This window comes from Triturus cristatus, chromosome 1_2 (assembly GCF_964204655.1).
Source record: "Triturus cristatus chromosome 1_2, aTriCri1.1, whole genome shotgun sequence".
In the NCBI taxonomy this organism is placed as follows: Eukaryota; Metazoa; Chordata; class Amphibia; order Caudata; family Salamandridae; genus Triturus; species Triturus cristatus.
This window is the reverse complement of record NC_140580.1, coordinates 129,601,029-129,614,455: the sequence shown is the minus strand read 5'-3', so window position 1 is coordinate 129,614,455 and position 13,427 is coordinate 129,601,029. Positions and strand designations below refer to the sequence as shown.

At 48.8% G+C, this 13,427-nt stretch overlaps 1 pseudogene across 1 annotated transcript in view; it reads right to left on the bottom strand.

The window, feature by feature from the left end:
- Positions 1-13,427, bottom strand: part of LOC146866946 (lysine-specific demethylase 5B-like) — a 455,463-nt pseudogene that overhangs the window by 97,542 nt on the left and 344,494 nt on the right. The window contains exon 9 of the transcript XR_014966744.1: positions 1,138-1,622. The product of XR_014966744.1 is annotated as a lysine-specific demethylase 5B-like (transcript). The remainder of the gene's footprint in view (positions 1-1,137; positions 1,623-13,427) is intronic.

Sequence of the window (13,427 nt, the reverse complement as noted above, 5' to 3'; positions counted from 1 at the left end):
CAATTCAGACAAAAATAGAACACAGTATGTTCCATCAACATTTCATTTTTGGGCAGAACAGAATGTTCGGAAAGAGACCCAATTCGATGTTGCCCAGAGGCCGCTAGGGCAAAGCTAAATTCGACACAAGGGATTGTTTGAGAGCTCAAGATGGAAGAAAATCTACATGATCGAGAAAATATTGTTGTTTAGATGAACTAACGATGAACCAAAGGGAACCCAAGATTATCTCGAACCGGAGCACGAGAGAATACATCCGAACCCGTTGGGTGAAAAAACAATTTAACAAGGGAGTCGATGTACATGCGTAGTCTCACCGAGAGGCGGAGTCGAACATCCTCGTGACTCAAAATCATTCTCCGAAGAATAACTTGGAATCATCCAAGCCCAAAACTAGAGTGCAGACTTACACACAGCATGTGTATCTACAGCCACACATGCCTCAAACAAAATGTGCTGCATGTCTCTAAAGACGTCGAGCTAAGCGGTTTTAAAAGAGGGAAAAACACCTAAATAGTTCACGCTCAGTGCTCAAGAATCCAGTCAGCAGCAGCTGAAAAGACGGCAAAAAATGTATTAAAATGAACTGGCTTATCTGCCATCTAAAGGGCATGATAGGAAACTGGTGGTATGCTTTTCCTTATCAATGCAGCAGTAGTTTTCCAAGCCTTTCAGGCGTTAGCCTATTGCTATCTTGTAGCACGTTTCTTTTTTTTTTAAACCACTTTCTAGTGGCTGTTATTTCTAGTGACTATTGTTCTGCATTTAAAATTGTTTTCTTTTTTTAAAGTAATTGGCCAATATAGCCTTTTACATGCAGTTTTAAATTTTAAAATAAAAGCTAATGATACATTTGTATAACTTTTTTACCATGTGGGGGCCATACTATTCTGTTCATTTAACTAATGATGAAGATCCCATGGAGGAGAACTTTGGGTTTCGAAGTAGAATGCCATCTGCCAAAAGCCCTTTAACGACTTGCCTGGTGTAGTAAGTTATATACAAATGCAATAGAACATGCAAGTGGGCTTTAGTGCACACTTAGATCCGATTACTGCTACTTACCATAGGAGCTATAGCAACTAAAGAAACTGGACAGGTGACACTGATTAAAAGGCAAACAAGGACTGTTCTTACCTTGTTCGTCTCTGGGAGCTGCCCTGCTGTAGCTTGCCATCTGTTGTACAACTGTCCTGTGCCACATCTGTCCAGTGACAGTGCAATGTTCCCTGAAGTCAGCATGTGTTGTGCTCTGTGCTGCCAGTTCACAGTGCACTCGATCATGAAGCGCAGAGCATCCCCCTCAGGGAGTCGCACACGGATGCGCTGCAGGAAGCGAGCAAAGGCAGAATCTTTTCTAAAGGTGGCTTCTGCGATCTATGACACTGAGGACACAGCCATACTCTCTGTCCCTGCTGCAAACTGGGCAAGGTAACACAATGCGTGTGGAATGAGCCCCTGCAGAGTTCACATTGTATCATAGGAGAAGCTGGAGCTTCTTGACAAATGCACAGTCGCCAATCCAAGTCCTCCTCACTGGACAGCAACTTCTGTTCATTTAGTGTTCTTAGAGCATGTAAGGCTTCCATCTCCCTGAGACGAGCTTCTCCCAAGGTGGCCATCTGAGAATTAGAAAAAACAATGCATTAAATAGTAAACTTGCACATGCAACATGTAAATCCACTATAGAAAATGTAAATCAAATGCAAAAAGTATAAAGTGTCTACTTGTCTGCTTCCTATGAGGGCACCACAAGTCTAAGTCTCTGCAATTAGACAGCACAATAAAGATCCCTCTAGCACAAACTGAGGAGCATGCACGCAGCACACATAAGCATTCTAGTGTCAACTCACTAGGGCAATGAAACAAAATTGGAACTTTGCACCATGAAGCATAAACAGTAGCCACCCACTTTGGTGTCTTCTCATGAAATTCAATTGCTTAAAGACGCAAATATCTATTTTGCAAGTGTGTGTGGATCCAGTTTTATCTCAGACTCTACTATGCAGGCGTTTCTTCGCGTCATTAGGCAGGATTTAGTGGACGGTAGCCTCTGTGACTGCTGTAGTTTAAAACTGTTATAGGACCAAACGAACAAGCTACTTACCTTCGGTAACGCTTTTTCTGGTGGATACAGTATCTGCCTGTTGTGAGAAAGTGCCATCTTTCTTGCATGGTGTACCCCCACTTTTTGCTGAATTGCTGAATGTACTTTGACAGAGTGTGCCCTGGACTCCTGCCAATCAGGTGCCCAGGGCCTATGTTCCTTCCCTAAAACGGCAAACACTGGCCACATGTCAGCCCCTGGTAAATGGTACCGTAGGTACCCAGGGCCTTGCGACCAGGGAAGGCCTCTAAGGGCTGCAGCACTTATTGTGCCACCCTTAGAGGCCCTGTACTCTAACACAAACACACTGCCCTTGCAGGCTGAGTGTCTGGGTACAAAACAAAACAGCGATTCGACATGGCACACATCCCTGTGCGCTATGCCCACAACCTACACTGCCCTGGCATACATCAGCCAACCCTCTAGCTGGGTGCCCTATGCCAGTGGTGTGGGCACAGGAGCATGAGCCCTGTGCCACTACAGTACCCAGGTCCATTCCTTGGCACTGTAAGTGCAGTGCTGACATTTAAGAGTATACAGTGCTGAGAGCTCGTCAAACACGAACTCCACAGCACCATGAAGGCAACACTGGAGACTGAGAAGTTTGGTATCAAACTTCTCAGCACATTAAACCCGCACTGATGCCAGTGTGGGATTTAATGCACAAAGCACTACAGAGGGCATCTTAGAGATGCCCCCTGAAACCTAACCTGCAATCCACGTCTTGTCTGAGAGGCTGCCTAGGCTGCCACACAGCAGACATGTTGCTGGACCCCTGGGTGTTGAGCTTCCGCTCTCCTGGGCCTGCAACAATGCACATCCTGGGCGAGGTGCTAGGTCTCCTCCCCCAGGACGGGCAAGGGGGAAGCTTCAAAGGCATGCCGCCTTTATAAGCTTCTCCAGGCCACTTGCTTTACTCAGTAACTGGCCCCCACCGGTTCTGACCCCCACTCTGGCGGGAAGACTGGCCGGAAACCCCAAGTAAGCACAGGGGATGTGCCAGCCTCTGCCAACCCCACCCCTCAGGTGGGGGAGGAGAGGTGAAGCACATCTCCGGGCTCTCTCCATCTTGAAGATGGGAAGCCCTGCCCAATCAGGACTAGGCTACTGCCCCCCTCCCACAGGATAGGGGGTGTACCCACCCCAGGTCAGGGACCCATTGGTCCCTGCCCTTTACCTACCTGTAACGCCCCTATATCTAGTATTTAGGGGCACCCTGAACCTTCCTTCCTTAGATTCCAGATTCCGAAAAAGCAGAGAAGAACAAGAAGAAAGAAGACCTGCCGTGCAGATGCTAAGAAGAGGAAGACACCAACTTTGGCCCCAGCCCTACTGGCCTGTCAACCCTCGAACCTGCTCCTGCTAAATTCCAGCACCTCCTGTGGCCAGCAACCTCACAAACCCCGGAGGAACCTGGCTACCTTGTGACTCTGAGCATCTGGGACTCCCATTAGCAGTGGCTCTGCTCAAATCAAGTTTCTAACCCCAGGCATCAGCCCGGAACCGCAAAACCTGCACACTCTGCACCCACCAAGCCTGGCCTGTGCCGGAGAGGACAAAGACCCCGAGGACATCCCCCCCGGCGACTGTGACGCTCCTGACGACGCCTGCAGCCTCAGAACCAGGGACCCCACCCAACCACCATCAACAGAGGGTAAGATTTCCTGACATCAAATGGCACCACTGCACCCAGCGCCCTGCGGCCCCCTGTGCCCGACTCCTGGGTACCTACCTATCCTCCAACTACCCAACTTACCTCTCGAAGCGGTGGTGGCACCCGAAGAATCTTTGTCCCCGAGCTTGCAGCCTTTGTTCGTCCTTGAGCTTTCTCATTGAAATCCATTGAGCGCCCAAAGGCTCAAAAGCACCCTGCACCCAGCCGCCCGAGTGGCCCTGGCAGTGCAACTTCTACTCCTACCTACTTCCCCATTTGCCCTGAGCAAGTGACCAGGAGCCCAGCTCCCACAGCCGCGTGGAATGCTCGTCAGCAGCCACCAACCAAGGCCCCCCCTGCCTCCCATAGGATACCATTGGGCCTAACTCACTCTGCACCCAGCCGCCCCAGTGCCGCTGAGGGTGTAACAACTGTACCAACCTGACCCTGGGAGACCCCCGAGTCTGTGCCCAGAACCTTAACTCTGCCAGTCGAGTACTTACCCATAAGCCGATAACTCACTTTTCTTCAATAGGGTAACATTGACTAGTTTCTTCTGAAATTTCTTCTGTGTGGAGTTTCTAAAACTTAAAAACTTCACCTAAAATCAAATGAGTAACAAAAACGGAAATACTCACCTGCTATTAGGAGAGATCCCAGTGCTGGATCTTGGTGCCCAGCACTGACCATGAAAAGTACTCACAATCGTACTTACCACTAACCCAATTTTCTTCCATAGGAAATCATTGACTGTTTTTCTGTGAAATTTCTTTTAAGTGTCGATTTTTGCAAACTACAAATATTCTTTAACAATACCAACTGTGAAAACGTAATTACTTACCTGTTTTAGATAGAGGTCCCAGTACTGGGACTAGGAGCCCAGCCCTGGATTACAAAAGTAACGAGAACATACTTTACCCGTAACTTGAATTTTCTTCCATAGGGAACCATTGACTGTTTTTCTATGAAATTTCTTCTAAGTGTCGATTTTGCAAACTTATAAATATTCCTTAAAAATCGCCTGTGTAACTTAAACGCAGTTTCTCAACTGCTTACAGGTGATACACTAGTGCTGGATCTAGGATCCAAAACTGACCTAGAAAAAGTAACCATAACCCCACTTACCTGCTAAGAGAATATCCTTCCATAGGATAACATTGGTAATTTGATTAGCAAAAGTTTTTGTGTCAACTTTTAAAATAGCAAAATATTGCTTAAAAATTACAACAGTAACTAAAACGAATTTACTCACTTGTTTCCAAGAACTGTCCCAGGACTGAATCTAGGATCCATTCCTGGAGTTAGAAAAGTAATCCTGAAAGTAATCAATTGCAAATAACTTAAAATTCACATTGAGCTCAATGTATTATTGTGTTTGAAATTGTGTTGCCTATTGCAACCAAACTAACTATAATCTGCAAAATGCAATTGCCTATTGCAAAGAATTTAACTAAAGCATCTCATTCTGAGAAAGTATATTTTGATACCTATTGTTGGTACTAAAATAAAAACAACCATTTCTTTTTCATATAAACCATTGGCCTAGAGTTCAGTTATTGAGTGTGTGAGACCATTTGCTGGCTGAGTGTGTACAACAAATGCTTTACACTGTCCTCTGATACTGCCTTACTGCTCAACCAAGCTACCACTTTAGAGAGTAAGGTTATATCTAACTTTAACCTCTGCCAAACCTCTGGAGACTGTGGACTCTGTACACACTGTACCTATTTGGGAACAGTATATACAGAGCTACTTTCTCACAGAGCCCGCATATGCCATCTGGCATGTTGCACCAGTGGGATGCAGGAGGCCATCAGGCCCAGGAGCCGGAGGGTCATCCTGACTGAAACCCGGGATAGAGGCTGAAAGATCGGAATCAGAGCCTGAATATCCCGGACTCGTTGTTCGGGAGGATAAACCCGAAACTGCGTTGAATCCAGAACTGCTCCGATGAAGGGGAGCTTCTGAGAGGGACTCAGGTGTGACTTTGGCACGTTGATGGAGAACCCCAGCAAATGCAGGAGGTCGGCCGTAGTCTGGAGGTGGGAGACGACTGTCTGGGGTGAACCGGCCTTCAACAACCAGTCGTCGAGGTAGGGGAAGACTGACACCCCTGACCTGCGCAGATGAGCTGCGACCACCGCCATCACTTTGGTGAACACCCGAGGGGTGCTGGTAAGGCCGAAGGGGAGCACAGCAAATTGAAAATGCTCGTGGCCTACCGTGAACTGCAGGTAACGCCGGTGTGCTGGCAGGACGGGTATGTGAAAATATGCATCCTGCAAGTCCAACGCTATCGTCTCCAGGGTCGAGGGCAGCCAAGACCTGAGCCAGAGGCAACATCTTGAACTTCTCCTTCCGGAGGAAGCGATTGACGTTCCTGAGGTCCAAGATGGGGCGCAGGCCCCCTTTGTCCTTCTTGGGGACCAGAAAGTAGTGGGAACAACAACGTCGCCAAGGCTGGAGAGTCGCCAAGTGTTCCCCTGACATGCGGTGGGACTGAGGTGGCATGGCTGGAGGGGTGGACTGAAAGGGAAGAGAGTAACCCTTGCAGATGATCTGCAACACTGTAAGAAAGTGGGTTTCTGTTGCAGTAACCCCCCCCCCTTTTTTTGCCTAATAGCTGATGCACTTTTCCTTGTTGTGCCCTGGGCTCCTGCCTATCAGGTGCCCAGGGCCTGTGTTCCTTCCCTAAAAAACTGTCTAACAGCCAAAACCCAAATTGGCAAACCCTGGCCACATGTCAGCCCCTGGTAAATGGTACCCTAGGTACCCAGGGCCTTGTGACCAGGGAAGGCCTCTAAGGGCTGCAGCACTCATTGTCCCACCCTTAGAGGCCCAGTACCCTAACACACACACACTGCTCTTGCAGGCTGAGTGTCTGGATACAAGACAAAACAGAGAGTCGACATGGCACACATACCTGTGTGCCATGCCCACAACCTACACTGCCCTGGCATACATCAGCCACCCCTCTAGCTGGGTGCCCTATGCCAGTGGTGTGGGCACAGAGGCAGGAGCCCTGTGCCCCTACAGTACCCAGGTCCATTCCTGGGTCCTGTAAGTGCAGTGCTGCCAGCTAAGAGTATATGGTGCTGGGAGCTTGTCAAACACGAACTCCACAGCACCATATTGGCAGCACTGAAGACTGAGAAGTTTGGTATCAAACTGCTCAGCACATTAAATCCACACTGATGCCAGTGTGTGATTTAATGTACAAAACACCACAGAGGGCATCTTAGAGAGGCCCCCTGAAACCTAAACCTACAATCCACGTCTGTTCTGAGGCTGCCTAGGCTGCCAAGGCTGCCACACAGCAGACATGTTTCTGGACCCCTGGGTAGGAGAGCCCCTGCTCTCCTATGTCTGCAACAATGAACATCCTGGGCAAGGTGCTAAATCTCCTCCCCCAGGATAGGCAGGGGGAAGCTTCAAAGGCATGTCGCCTCTGTGAGCTTCCCCAGGCCACTGCAACCCCCCACTCTGGCGGGAAGCTTGGCCGGAAACCCCAAATAAGGACAGGGGATGTGCCAGCCTGCCAACCCCACCCCTCAGGGGGGGGAGGCGAGGTGAAGCACATCTCCGGGTTCTCGCCATCTTGAACATGGGAAGCCCTGCCCAATCAGGACTAGGCTCCTGCCCCCCTCCCACAGGAGAGAAGCAGGATAGGGGGTGTACCCACCCCAGGACAGGGACTTGTTGGCCCCTGCCCTTCACCAACATGTAACGCCCCTAAATCTAGTATTTAGGGGCACCCTGAACCTTCCTTCCCCAGATTCCAGATTCCAAACTACAAAGAAGAGCAAGAAGAAAGAAGACCTGCCCTGCAGCTGCTAAAAAGAGGAAGACACCAACTGCTTTGGCCCCAGCCCTACCGGCCTGTCGACCCTCGAACCTGCTCCTGCTCCAACCCAGCATCTCTTGTGGCCAGCAACCTCACAAACCCCGGAGGACCTGGCTACCTCTTGGCTCTAAGCCCCTGGGACTCCCATGAGTAGAGGCTCTACTCAAAACCTATCTCTAATCCCTGGCAGCAGCCCAGCACTGCGAACCCAGCACACTCTGCACCAGCCAAGCCTGGCCAGTGCCGGAGTGAACAAAGACCCTAAGGACGACCCCACGGCGACTGTGACCCCGAGTCCGGCACCCAAGGACCTCCCTCGACACTCCTGAAGTAGCCTGCAGCCTCAGAACAAGGTGCCCCCCCAACCGCGATCAACAGAGGGTAAGATTTCCCGACACCAAAAGGCACCCCTGCACGCGGCGCCCCACGGCCCGTGTGCCCAATCCCGGGGTGCCTACCTATCCTCCAACTACCCAACTTACCTCTCGAAGTGGTGGTGGCACCTGAAGAGTCCTCGTCCCCGAGCTTGCAGTCTTTTTCTAAACCGGAGATTTCTCATTGAAATCAATTGAGCGCCCGAAGGCTCAAAAGCACTCTGCACCCAGAGTGGCCCTGGCAGTGAAAACTATACACCTACCTACTTCCCCACTTGCCCTGAGTAAGTGACCAGGAGCCCAGCTCCCACAGCCGCGTGGCTTGCCCGTCAGCAGCCACCAACCAAGGCCCCCCTATCCCTCGTAGGATAACATTGGGCCTAACTCTCTCTGCACCCGGCCGCCCTAGAGCCGCTGAGGGTGAACCAACTGTACCTACCTGACCCTGGGGGACCCCTGAGTCTATGTCCAGAACCTCAACTCTGCCAGTCGAGTACTTACCCTTAAACCGCAAGCTCTATTTAACTCATACGGTAACATTGACTGGCTTTTCCTGAAATTTCTTCTAAGTGTGGACTTTTCAAATCTTAAAAAATTCACCAAAAATCAGCCGAGTAACGAAAACACTCACCTGCTCTTAGGTGAGCTCCCAGAGCTGGATCTTGGTGCCCAGCACTGACTCTGAAAAAGACTTACAACTGTACTTACCCTTAACTCAATTTTCTTCCATAGGAAACCATTGACTGTTTTTCTCTGAAATTTCTTCTAAGTGTCGATTTTTGCAATCTTTAAATATTCCTCAAAAATCTTATAATATCTGAAAACGTAATTACTTACCTGTTTTGGATAAAGGTCCCAGTACTGAGTCTAGGCACCCAGTACTGGAATACAAAAGTAACAAGAACATACTGTACCTGTAACCTGAGTTTTCTTCCATAGGGAATCATTGACGGTTTTCTTTGAAATATTTTCTAAGTGTCAACTTTTAAAATCGCTAAATATTGTTTAAAAATCATTACAGTAATTAAGTCGACTTTCATCACTTGATTCTGAGTACTGACCCAGGACTGAACCTAGGATCCAGTCCTGGAATTCCAAAAGTAATCCTAAAAGTAATCTGTGGCAAATAACATGAAACTTCCATTGAACTCAATGTATTATTGTGTTTAAAATAGTGTTGCCTATTGCAACCGCTTGTAACTGTTTACAAAAGTTGATTACATCTTGCAAAAGTATTTATATAAAGCATCTAATTCTGAGAAAGTATATTTTAATTCCAATTGTTGGTTCTAAAATAAAACAAAGAACCACAGTAACACCCAGGGTCTGGCCCGGGGAGGGAACTAGAGGCGTTAGGGCACTAGAGAACGGTCAGCCTCCAACCAAAGCTATGAACCACAGAAAGGACCGTCCCTAGTTGTGTCTTAAGAGATGCCCAATTTAGTGGGGGCAAATCACAAAAATTGACGGACTGGCATCACACACCACCAGGTGTCATGCTTCATCATCTGCCAGTCCTCGCCCTCTAAAAACCGCGTTTGATAGAGGGCGGGCATACACCTGAAGACAGGGATGCACTTCTAGACTAAGTGAGGGCCCAAACAAAAAAAGGAGTGAGTGAATTTAAAAACCATCATAGTATACCTGAACAATTTTTATTCTATGGGGTTACTATGTGGGATTAAAATATATAAGTGCGGTGAGTGGGGACCTTATCATCCCGTCGCCGCTGTGAATCAGTGATTGTTAATAGGGGGTCAACATGTTTCTGCCTGTATTGTCCACTTGGGTACGTGGCATTCGTCAGGACCTTAAATATTGGGCTCCAATCTTACCACTGGGGGCGTAGGCCTATAGCCAGCTGCCACCTGTTTAGAGAAACCTGTAAGAGAGAGGGGGTGAGACAAACATAAAATACTCAAAATGGTTGTCATTCGGTAGACCTTGATGTGTCACAGTCACGCTCCATACTTACTGCTCTCTCCTAAAGTGAAAAGGTGAAAAATGTATATGAGTGTCAGGCATCTGTGTTCACTCTGACATTCATGTGAAACAAATATAGAAGTCTTACCCTATTGGAAAAACCTATTTGCCCCATGGGAGGGGTAGGGGGGAAATCCTTGTGGCCACATTCTGGTGGGAGACGATAAAGGATGAAGACAAAAGGGTTAAAAACCAGACTGGTTGGGAAGGTATATCAAAGATACTGAATTAGTTAGCAGAAAAAACCGTCAGGGCGTGCTTGGTCTACTATAGTTTCAACCTGTTGGAAGAAGAAATCAGAACAATGACTTACAGTTCAAGGCGTACTCCCCGCTAGAAAACCTAGTGCTGCATGCGTCCAGCCTCCTCCCCGGTGACATTAAGTGTAGTGCGCAGCAAGCTTTTATACTGTTGGGTGGGGTCGTGGCATGCGATATGGGTTTCAGGTGAGCGTGGCGCACAGTGATGATGCTGCATTTCCTGTGTCCTGAGCGAAGCATGCAGAAAGGACTGCACGTTGCCTGTTTGTTGCCTGACCCTCGTTGGGGTGTGTCAGCACATGGCGCTGCTCTATGACACGCCGCTTCCTGTGTCCCGTCATTACCTCAGATGATTGCCTGGGGTGGGGCGGGACCAGCTGTGGTCCAATGAGAGCGCCTGCCATAGTTTCTGGAGATATTTAACGTGTGTAGACAAGTTATATAGAAATATGGGGAACATGTGCTCTGCTCATGAGTATTATTTCATGACGGGAGCAGTTACGAGTATTTAGACAGAAGAAAGGAAGAGAAAACAAACCCAGATTGTTTACAGTCAGGGTGGCGGTGTGGTTAAACCTACAATTAGTGCACAAGTTGATTTTACAGCTACCGCATGATTGCTGATCAAGATGATTCTAGTTTTAGGGAGTAAGGGAAACTGCGTGTAGCTCTATTCACATGTATTACTGTGTCTATTGTTTGTGTTTTTGTCTTTATAATGGGTACTGTTAAAGTGTATGTTTTAGTGAGCGCTAAGGGAAGTTACTTCATTTGTAGCCATGGGATATCATCGTTCAATCCGTTTTTCCATGTCCCAAGGCGAAACACCCAACGCTCTTCTCTAACATGTAAGACATGTGAGAGGCAGCCATTGCACTTCTGTACTACTTCCAGTACCGTCCATCTTAGATCTTTATCAGAGTGTTCTTTCTCAAGGAAGTGTTTTGTCTTCAGGTGTATGCCCGCCCTCTATCAAACGTGGTTTTTAGAGGGCGAGGACTGGCAGATGATGAAGCATGACACCTGGTGGTGTGTGATGCCAGTCCGTCAATTTTTGTGATTTGCCCCCACTAAATTGGGCATCTCTTAAGACACAACTAGGGACGGTCCTTTCTAAAATAAAACAAGCATATCTTTTTTATATATAAACCATTGGCCTAGAGTTCAGTTATTGAGTGTGTGAGACCATTTGCTGACTGAGTGTGTACAACAAATGCTTTACACTGTCCTCTGATACTGCCTTACAGCTCGACAAAGCTACCACTTTAGAGAGTAAGGTTATATCTAACTTTAGCCTCTGTCAAACCCTTGGGGACTGTGGACTCTGTACACCCTGTACCTATTTGGGAACAGTATATACAGAGCCACTTTCTCACAAACACCCACTTATCCGATGGCGGATCCTGACACTCACTGGCATGGGGTACTCCACAAAGCTCGGATTAGGAAGGTTTGGAGGTAGAAGCAGCGGGGGCGGAGGTGGACTGGCACCCACGTTGATTTCCAGACCCACCCCTGCAGAAGCGGCGTCCGCGGCCGCGCTGCGACTGGTCTGCACAAGCTTGCTGAAGGAACGCGCCTGGGCGCCCCTGCCATTGCCACGAAAGGAACGAAAACCAGGAGTGGCTGGGCTTTTCGTAGAAAGACCTAAGGACTTGGCCATAGCCTACGAGTCCTTAAAACGCTCCAGCGCACTGTCGGACTTATCGCCAAACAGGCAGATGCCATCAAAGGGCATGTCCATGAGTGAGCTTTGTACATCTGGCGAGAACCCGGTAGATCTCAACCAGGCGTGGCGACGAAGCGCCACAGTCGTAGCAACGGCTCTACCCAGTGAGTCAGTGGTGTCCAAACCACACTGAATGGTGAACCTAGCCGCATCCTTACCCTCGGCAACAGCTTGAGACAGCACAGCTTGGGACTCTTCAGGACACTGAAGCAACACCTGTGCAACGGCATCCCACACCGCGTGAGAATAGCGGCCCAAGAGGCATGCGGCGTTCACTGTCTGCAGCCCTAAGCTGGCCGAAGGGAACAACCGCTTGCCGAACTGCTCCAGCTTCTTAAGAGTCCTTATCCGGCGGAGCCGTGGGAAAGGTGCTCTGGGACGTCGAAGCTTGGATGACCAAGCTCTCGGTCGTAGGATGAGTGGCCAGAAAGTCAGGGTCACCCGGTGCCGGGCGATGACGCCTGGCGACATTCTTATCCACTGGGGGCCCTGTGGCTGGCTGTGACCAGGTGCCCAGCAAGACGTCAGTGAGGATGCCGTTAAATGGCAGCAGGGGCTCCGACAAAATGGACGCCGTCTAGAGCACCTCAGTGAGGAGATTCGTTTTCAGTGCCACCATAGGTAGATCAAGGTGGAGGACCTCAGCGGCCTGACGAAGCACCATCGTGTACGAGGCACCCTCCATGGTAGGCGGAGGAGAGGCAAACCCCGGGTCAGAGGAGAGATCGAGGCCGCCGGTCTCCTCTAACTAGTCCGCCCAGTCCTGCATGGAGTCATACTGACGAGCAAGCAGGTCCTCGGACCCCTCCCAGTCATCCTCCGCCGCAGGAGGAGGGACACACTGTGGCGGCAGGGACTGGGGAAGGAACAAACGGCGCTGGGAACGGCGCCGGACAGGCCAAACCGGCGCCGTGTCCCAGTGTGGATCCCAAGTAGGGACAAAAGTGTCCGAGAACCTGGGCAGGGGCGGGACAAATGGTACCTGTGAGAAAGTGGCTCTGTATATACTGTTCCTTAATAGGTACAGGGTGTACAGAGTCGACAGACCCCAAGGGTTTAACAGAGGTTAAAGTTAGATATAACCTTACTCTCCAAATTGGTAGCCTGGTCGAGCAGTAAGGCAGTATCAGAGGACAGTGTAAAGCATTTGTTGTACACACTCAGCCAGCAAATGGTCTCACACACTCAATAACTGAACTCTAGGCCAATGGTTTGTATATAAAAAATATATGCTTGTTTTATTTTAGAACCAACACTTGGAATTAAAATATACTTTCTCGACAGGAGATGTTTCATAAAAATACTTTTGTATATGTAATAGACTTTTTCGTAAACAGTTACAAGTAGTTGCAGTAGGCAACTCTATTTCTAAACACAATACATTGAGCCCAATGATAAATTCAAATTATATGTAACAGATTGCTTTGTAGATTACTTTTGTAATTCCAGGCTTGGATCCTAGATCCAGTCCTGGGT